The 8331-nt window shown below is 50.1% G+C and overlaps 1 pseudogene; it reads right to left on the bottom strand.

The window, feature by feature from the left end:
* Positions 1–1555: 1555 nt before the first annotated feature.
* On the bottom strand, positions 1556–4379 carry LOC146756663 (uncharacterized; annotated as a pseudogene).
* Between the last annotated feature and the right edge of the window lie 3952 nt (positions 4380–8331).

Here is an 8331-nt window from a genome sequence, read left to right as displayed (position 1 = left end):
TCATGACTGTGAAACACGTGCCGTAATTAAACAAGCCAAGAGGTGAAACTTCTCTGTGGGCAAGGACAATGGCAGAAGGTTAAATACAGGGAGGAGTGGCAGGTTGATTATATCACCTTGCCACCATCTCACAATTGAATAGTGAAAAAAGACCGCATAGTAGATGAAAAGGGAACACTTTGCTACAGAAAGGGAAAGGGGGCCTCACTAAGGCAAAGGGTAGTTACAGATAGATAGTTTATGTTAAGGGGGGGCAGAGAGGGGGAATTGCAGACACTAATTTTGAGAAAACAAGGAGATGAAGGCCATGAAGAGAAGGATGGAAGAGCCCCAGAACAGTGTGGTGATTAGATGTCCACAGAGCAAGCTGGAATGAGTTTGGGGGTGCCCCTCCCGCAGGGTCGAAAGTTTACAGCGAGGAAGATGATGAGCCTTCATCCCACAACCACCCCCACAACTCAGTACACATACGCAAGGGGGGAGGGACTGCATGCTAATGCGGTCTCATGAATATAATTAATATGTATCCAAATTCCTGCAAACTATTGATTATGTATTAGTTCAGCCTATATCTGTTGCACATTTTGTCCTAACGGTGTGCAAGTAAGGTGAAGCTATCCCCCATGCACCAGGGTGTATGCGCATCACTCATTAAACATACCTGCTTTATAACTGCTTCGTGGTTATGGAGTTGGATTACGCAAGTCACAATGGCAAGTATTATGTGCTTACCATGGTGAAAGCAAACACTGGGTGGCTTGACACATACACAGTACCCATACTACCACCTGAAACACCGCACTGAATCTTGAGAAGCAAGTCCTATGGTGACATGGCACCCAAGAAAGATATGAATCTGAAAATGAGACACAATTCAAACGTTTCCGTGACATGGCACCCAAGAAAGATATGAATCTGAAAATGAGACACAATTCAAACATTTCCTTATAAAAACAGTGGGTTTATCATATCCCCTACAGTGACCAGCTTCTGGTAAAATTGAACAATGGGTTGTTGAAAGCTATGTTGAAAGCAATAGATGGTGGAACACTGAAGCACTGGGAGAAGCATTGGGCAGAAGCCACTTGGTTGGTCAGTATGAGAAGATCTGTCAATCATGAGGGTCCTAGCCAATCCAGCCCCCTGCACAATGTAGAGAGAGATAAGATCCCTGTAGTACATGTAAAGAACATGTTGGGAAAAGCTGTTTGGGTCCTTCCAGCCTCTGGAAAGGGCAAACCACTTGGTGAAATATTTTTTGCCCAGGGACCTGGGAGCACTTGGTGGGTGATGCAGAGAGATGGGCATGTTCAATATGTACCACAAAGGAATTTGAGGTTTGGGCAGTGCAGTCAGTAATTCTATGTATATATATATAAATAGACCCGTGTGTGTCATACATTTTAATTTTTGTTTATTTATATGTATTTTAAGCATATTATAGCGATGTAGAATAAGAGATGGAATGGGATGGTTTGGTAATATTTTTTCTATTGGTATTTCTCATCATATCATCATGTGGAGCACAGAGAAGAACTACACATCCCAGAGGACCTCAGTTTCAATTAGACTGTATTATATTGTGTAATCTTGCATCCCAACATCATAGTTAGTAAGGTAAGTCTTCCTCCTTAGATTGTTGCTGCTGCTCTGTTTGTTTCCCTGAGCCCAGCTCCCATCTCCCTACCCCCTTTCCCTTCCCATTTTTGGGGGGCAGGGAGCCCAAAAGACTGCTAACCCCCTGTCACGGACATAGTTTGATCTAGATAACACCGTGACACTCTCCTGTATGGATGCTTCAATTCAGAACTCCCTTCGAAGCTCTTCCCACACTCAGGACACTTTCAGGGTCTCTCTTCCGTGTGGATGCACTGATGGCACTTCAAAGCTCGCCTCGTGGCAAAGGTCTTCCCACACACAGAGCACTTATATGGTCTCACTCCTGTGTGGATGCGCTGGTGCACCTTCAATTCAGAGCTCCTTTTGAAGCTCTTCCCACACACAGGACACGTATAGGGTTTCTCTCCTGTATGGATGCGCTGGTGCAGCTTCAAATCATAGCTGCTTTTGAAGCCCTTCCCACACTCAGTGCACTTAAATGGTCTCTCTCCTGTGTGGATGCGATGGTGGTACTTCAAAACAGAACTGTTTTTGAAGCTCATCCCACACTCAGAGCACTTATATGGTCTCTCTCCTGTGTGGATGCGCTGGTGCCATTTCAATTCATAGCTGTTTTTGAAGCTCTTCCCACATTCATTGCACTTATATGGTCTCTCTCCTGTGTGGATGCGCTGGTGGCGCATCAAATGAGAATGACGTTCGAAGCTCTTCCCACATTCAGTGCACTTAAATGGTCTCTCTCCTGTGTGGATGCGCTGGTGCGATTTCAATTCATAGCTGCTTTTGAAGCTCTTCCCACATTCAGTGCACTTAAATGGTTTCTCTCCTGTGTGGATGCGATGGTGGTAGGCGAGTTGGGAATTATATTTGAAGCACTTCCCACACTCAGTGCACTTATATGGTCGCTCTCCTGTGTGGATGCGATGGTGGTCGGTGAGGTAGGAACTCCTTTTGAAGCTCTTCCCACACTCAGTGCACTTAAATGGTCTCTCTCCTGTGTGGATGCGCTGGTGCGATTTCAATTTATAGCTGCGTTTGAAGCTCTTCCCACATTCAGTGCACTTAAATGGTCTCTCTTCTGTGTGGATGCGCTGGTGTGATTTCAATTCATAGCTGCTTTTGAAGCTCTTCCCACATTCAGTGCACTTAAATGGTTTCTCTCCTGTGTGGATGTGATGGTGGTAGGCGAGTTGGGAATTATATTTGAAGCACTTCCCACACTCAATGCACTTATATGGTCGCTCTCCTGTGTGGACACGTTGGTGCCTTTTGAGTTTATAACTATCTTTGAAGTTCTTCCCACACTCAGCACACTTGTACAGTCTCTCTCTTCTGTGGATACACTGGTGGGAAGTGAGGTTCCCAGTGTCCATGAAATTCTTTCCACAATCAGAGCACTCAAAGGCTCTCTCTCCTGTGTACATGCACTGCTGGCCAGTTGGGTGGACTCTCCTTTTCATGCTCTCTGCAGAATCACAGAACTCGTAATGCCTCTTTGCTGAGTCCATGCACTGGCGGTTAGTGATGCTGGAATCTGTTTTAAAGCTTTTCTCACACTCAGTGCACGGATTCTGCTTTTTCATCTGGCACGCATCCTTGCTCCTGGTTTCCTCAGGCTGCTTTGGACCTATGGTGAAGTCCACTGGCTTCCTCAATGTCATTCCCAGATGCGTTCCCAGGGGCTTCTTGATGTGCTCACCCTGACCTTGCTGCAGGCCTTCCTGGACACCCCTTCTGATTTCTTCCACAGAGATGTGACCCCACTGTCTATCTGCTACACAACTTCTCTGCAGAACCTCCTTTGCATTTTTGATCCCACCAGCTGCCGGATGACAGAGAAAATGCAGCAATAGCACACGGTGCCCAAAATAAAACAAAGGCAGAGAAGGCTCTTACAGCCCCAACATTCCCCTTCCCTCCACCATCTCACCTGGGATGAGGTCTCCTGGCATGGCCTCAGGGCTACACACATCTGGGATCCAGGGGTCTTCCCCACTTTCAAGCAGGGAGATCACCACGGGCTTGGGGCCTGGAAATGGAGCTTCAGGGAGAGAAACAGGGAACAAGAGAGCATTTCCCTCATTCTGGCACAGTGCCTGTTCAACAGCTCACTCTGTCTCCCTCCCCAAGGAGAAACCACCATTTGGGCCTGAATGACACCACGCCTAAAGCTTCCCTTGGAGCAAAGAATGCTTTGACGTCTCTGAACATCATGAAGGGATATTTTTTCATTCAAATTAACTTTACAACAGCTTATTTATTTTCTTACAATCTACCAGAGGTCAAGGCATCAAAATGTTGACGGCAATTGCATGGAAAATCATAAATTCCAAAGCCGTAACCAGGGAGTCATCTGTGAGCTGGAGCTGGTGGCACCATGCAACACACAACACAAGGGCTGGTTTTCTCCCTCCTGGCTGATGCCTGCTTGCCAGCAATGACTCTGCAGCTTTGATCACAGTGCCGTGCATACTAATCCCTTCTGAAACTCATGCTTCTCAGTATCTCCTTTCTTGCAGGCACTGTGTTCTTAGTCAATATGTAGCTGCATGGCCATTATCCAAGGCCCGGCTTGCAGAGGCTCATTCTGCACAGCCAAAGGTGCCCTAACAAGGAGGAAAGGCAGACAAGCTCTCACCCAGCGAGGCCACACACTGGTATGTCTCCAACATCACGTCCCGGTAGATCGCTCGCTGCGCAGGGTCCAGCAGCACCCACTCCTCCCTGCTGAAATACACGGCCACCTCCTCAAAGCTCATGGGCTCCTGCAAGCAAAGAAGCACCTTGCTGGGAACAGCCAAGGCCCAGACAAACAGCTTGCACAGGACAGAACCTCCCATCCCAGCCGCTTCTCTGTCCCCAGCACACACATGCTGCGTGAGGGCATTTCCCTCTTCCCCTGCATTCACATCCCTGGCCATTTGGCCTCTCCTGCCTGCTTCCCCAACCCCTACCTCAGCTAGATGTGTTGCAGCCATTTGCTGCTCTCCTGCAGGCTGGGATGATCACGGCTGGAAGGCAGAAGTTGAACTGGAGCCTGCAGGGAGAAGAGAAATGGCAGGGGAGCTGTGAGAGAATGCAGCAGTCCCAGTTCCAGCTCAGCCCTTCTGCAGGGCACTGCCTGGCCTTGCAGAGGAAGACAATGAGCTGCAGCACAGGAAACAGTCTGGCTCAAAGAGATGAACCGTCACAAAGCTGTCTCAAACTGGGAGGCTGAAACAACTGGTAGCTGACACTTAGTTCAACAGCCGAGACTGAGCTGGGACTAAAGAGAAAGCAAGGCAAGGAGGCAGCCATCTTACCCCAAATCAGGGAGCAGCCCAAGTGCCCCTCCAGCTCTGCTGCACAGCAGCAGGCTACACTGCAGGACCGCCCTCAAGCAGGGCTGTCTCTGCAGCTCACACCTGCACAGAGATCCCTTGCAGCTTGACGTCAAGACTCCTTCTCAAAACAGACTTTCTGTAAGACACCTGTGGTTACTTTGGAGCTTTCTTGTGTTCTCTAAGGTTCAGCCTTAGAGGGACTGTGCAGGTATGATTCATTCCACACAAACCCTTGAGCACGCTTGGGACTAGGAGAGGATCCAGCCACATCCTAGTGAACAGCGATGCAAGAAACAGAGGCTCTGGTGGAATTTAGAACAAAGGGGGGCTAGAGGGAGATAGTTATATGTAGTTTGTAGGTGGGAAAAGGAATGATCTAGTTAGAATAACAAGGAATGGAGACAATGGCTCTGGGAGAGCAGGAAGGATGCAGATAAGAAGTGAGATCTCCCTGAGACACCTGGGGAGGAGAGGATTAGAAGTTTAAATATCAGAAGAGGAGTTGCATCTCCCTGATAAGATGGGCGATAATAAGAGGGGGGTCTGCATGCAAAAGAACTATTGAATATGTATCAGAATTTCGAGAACTCATTCACTATGTATTAGATGTACCTATATCTATGTCACGATTTTACAAATCGGTGTGCAAGTTTGGTTGGAGCTATCCCCCTTGCACCCGGCACTGCACAACACTGGAATAAACATACCTGCTTTATAACCCATCTCTGGATTATAGAGTTTGATTCCGCAATCACTAGCACCTTACCTCTGTGGGCTAAAGACACGAGAAAGAAAGGGGAACTACTCTGAGCCTCGTGACTCGATGGGAGTGCCACCTGTAGGTGTGTGTGTATCCCTACCCTCTATGCAGTAAATAACCAAGTGTATCCAGCCACCTCCGATCCTCTTTGTCACTACTAAATCACTACAGCATATCCCTATTATATCAACAAATATAAGCCTGTTTCTCCCTTAGGAGTGTATACTGTGTTTCGATCCACCTGTGACCAATGGGGAAAGTCTGTAGGATGGCAAGAAGGGAAAAAAACTGACAACAAGAGACATTAAGTGCATCCCAAACTCTTCTGTGAATGACTGCTTATTGTCTACCTTTGCTGCAGGAATGGGAAAAGGGAGTTTTATTGGAGGTCTGAGTGGTGATAAAGTTGAGAATATACAACAAGGACAGTCTGTGCCAACTGGGGATCTTTAGACTGACAGCAAGCACGCCTAAAGGGGATGGCTACCCAGGAAAGAGCTGCAGAAATACTGTTAGAATATGGTATGGCCATCCAACCATCCAGCAGGAGGTGCAGAAAAGCACCTGGTTCATGGAAGAACACTGAATGCAGCCCCCAACACACAAACACAGCAAGCCTCAGCGCAGATGGCAGCTGCCAGCAGAGGAGCCTGCTAGAGCACTGCCTCTACAGATCCGTGAGAGGAACACCTGGTGGCAAATGGATTAAATCCTCTGGCAGATGTCTGTACATCCTCTCAGGAGTGGAAGTAGCCTTGGGCTTGCTGAAATCAACCAAGCCCTCATAAAAGGGTTGGGAAAAGTACTTTGTGAAGGAAAATGATGTAGTTCTCAAAACCACCTGCTGCTGATGTTACCTAAAAGTGATGAGGGCTCACATTCCTTGTGTAAGGAAGTGCAAAATGGCGAGGAGTCAACTGGATTTTACACACTTCTCAAATAAACAGGATGGCTTACTTAAACACAGAAACAAATCAACAAAACATCCAAAAAACTCCTGAAAAGAGAGAGTATCTGACAGCACTGCAGCCAAACCAGCCTGTGACGGTCACAACCACAACCAGACAATGCTGTGCTGGGAATTTTAACTCAACCAGGAAGGCAACTTATCAAATAGTAGCAGCTCAAAACAGAACAATTAAGGCAATAAACAACCACGTGGTTACAACAGCCTTGTTGAGCCCTTGTTAGAGCACTCCATGATACCTGCATTACATCAATGAATACATTCCTCCCTCTCTCTTCAGCTGAGCACGCAGACTGCGCTCACTGCCAGGGGACGCTCTCAGCAGCGCGTGCCCTTTGCAGAAGGCACCTGGGCTGTGCTTTACTGACCTGCTGCTGCTCGGCCGTGTTCTCAACGCGTGCTCCAGTCAGCCCACAGGCTGCCAGCTTCTCATCGTCTGTTCCAGAGCCCAGTGCCGGAGCTGCTGCAGATGCTGAACGTGCTCAGGGCCCGCAGCTGTGCGCTCAAGGCATCTGCAGCTGCCGGGACAGACTCAACAAAAGCCTTGCCAAGGGTTTGCACAACCCCAGCTGAGGCATCAGGCAAGCGCTCAGCAAACAAAAGGTAACGCCATTTCAAGGGTCGCCAGAGGCACGTGTTGCCCGCAGGGTCCCCGAAGGGAAGCTGGGGGCTGCCGGGGAGGAGGAGGAGCAGGGGGAGTGGAAATTCCCTCTTGGAGGTTTCACATTAAGACACTCCAAAGGAGGCATCGGGGAGTTTAAAACTTCCATCAATCCACGCGTGCAGAGCGAGGCCGTCTCGTGTCCCCCATGACCCAGGGGAAGAACTGCAGTCCCAGTTGCTCTGTGTTACAGAGATCCAACCGGGCAGCAGAGCACGCTGACCTCCTCTGCTCCCTTCCTCACTGTCCCAGCTCCCAGCCCGTTCCCGTGCCCCTCGGAGCCCAGCCCGGGCTGCATAAACTGCTGCCCTGGTTGCAGCCCGTCTGGGCCAGCAAACCTGCTGCGCTGAGTGGGAGCTGGAGCCGGGACCAGGGTCCCGCCTGGGGTACGGCAGTGCGGGTTCCGCCCCGTCCGGGGCCGCTCCCCGCTCCTCTCCCGGCGCTGCTGGCAGGGGGCAGGAAGCGTGCGCTCCTCTGCACGAGCCACGAAGGGCACCTACCTTGGGTGCGGAGCAGGCTGCTCCCAGCTCTGGTGCAGGTAGCCGGGCTCCTCGGAGTCGCGTAGAGCAGAGGATGCCGAGTGCCCTGAGCCCGGAGCTGGCCGCAGGACGGCCTTGGTGCACCTCCTGCCACCGCGGTGCTGCCCGGATGGCTTCCAGACAGGCTCTCGCTTCTTCCGCACGGGCTCAGGAAAGCAGGAATTCCCACATCGAGCACGCCCGGAGCTCGTTCTCATGGCACATCTGCCCTCGGGGGAGGGCGATGGGAGGGGTGTAGGGGAGGACGGTTTGAGGGAGGGAGGAATGGGGGCTGTGTTTTGTTACGCTAATGAAGCATCGCTTTCTGCCGGCTCTTTGCTTCCTTCGGTGGGGACATTCGCACACCCTTGTGGTCAGGCATCCCTCCCTTGCTGTCCTGGCGTTCCTTTCACTCCTCTCACCCTTCAGCCCAAGCACGATGCCTTCCAACCCAAGTGCGACACCCTCCAGTCCGAGCACAG

Source organism: Coturnix japonica, chromosome 26 (genome assembly GCF_054131305.1).
Source record: "Coturnix japonica strain WE chromosome 26, WE-NBRP24, whole genome shotgun sequence".
Classification (NCBI taxonomy): Eukaryota; Metazoa; Chordata; class Aves; order Galliformes; family Phasianidae; genus Coturnix; species Coturnix japonica.
The sequence above is the reverse complement of the archived record's forward strand: the minus strand, read 5'-3'. Positions and strand labels throughout refer to the sequence as shown.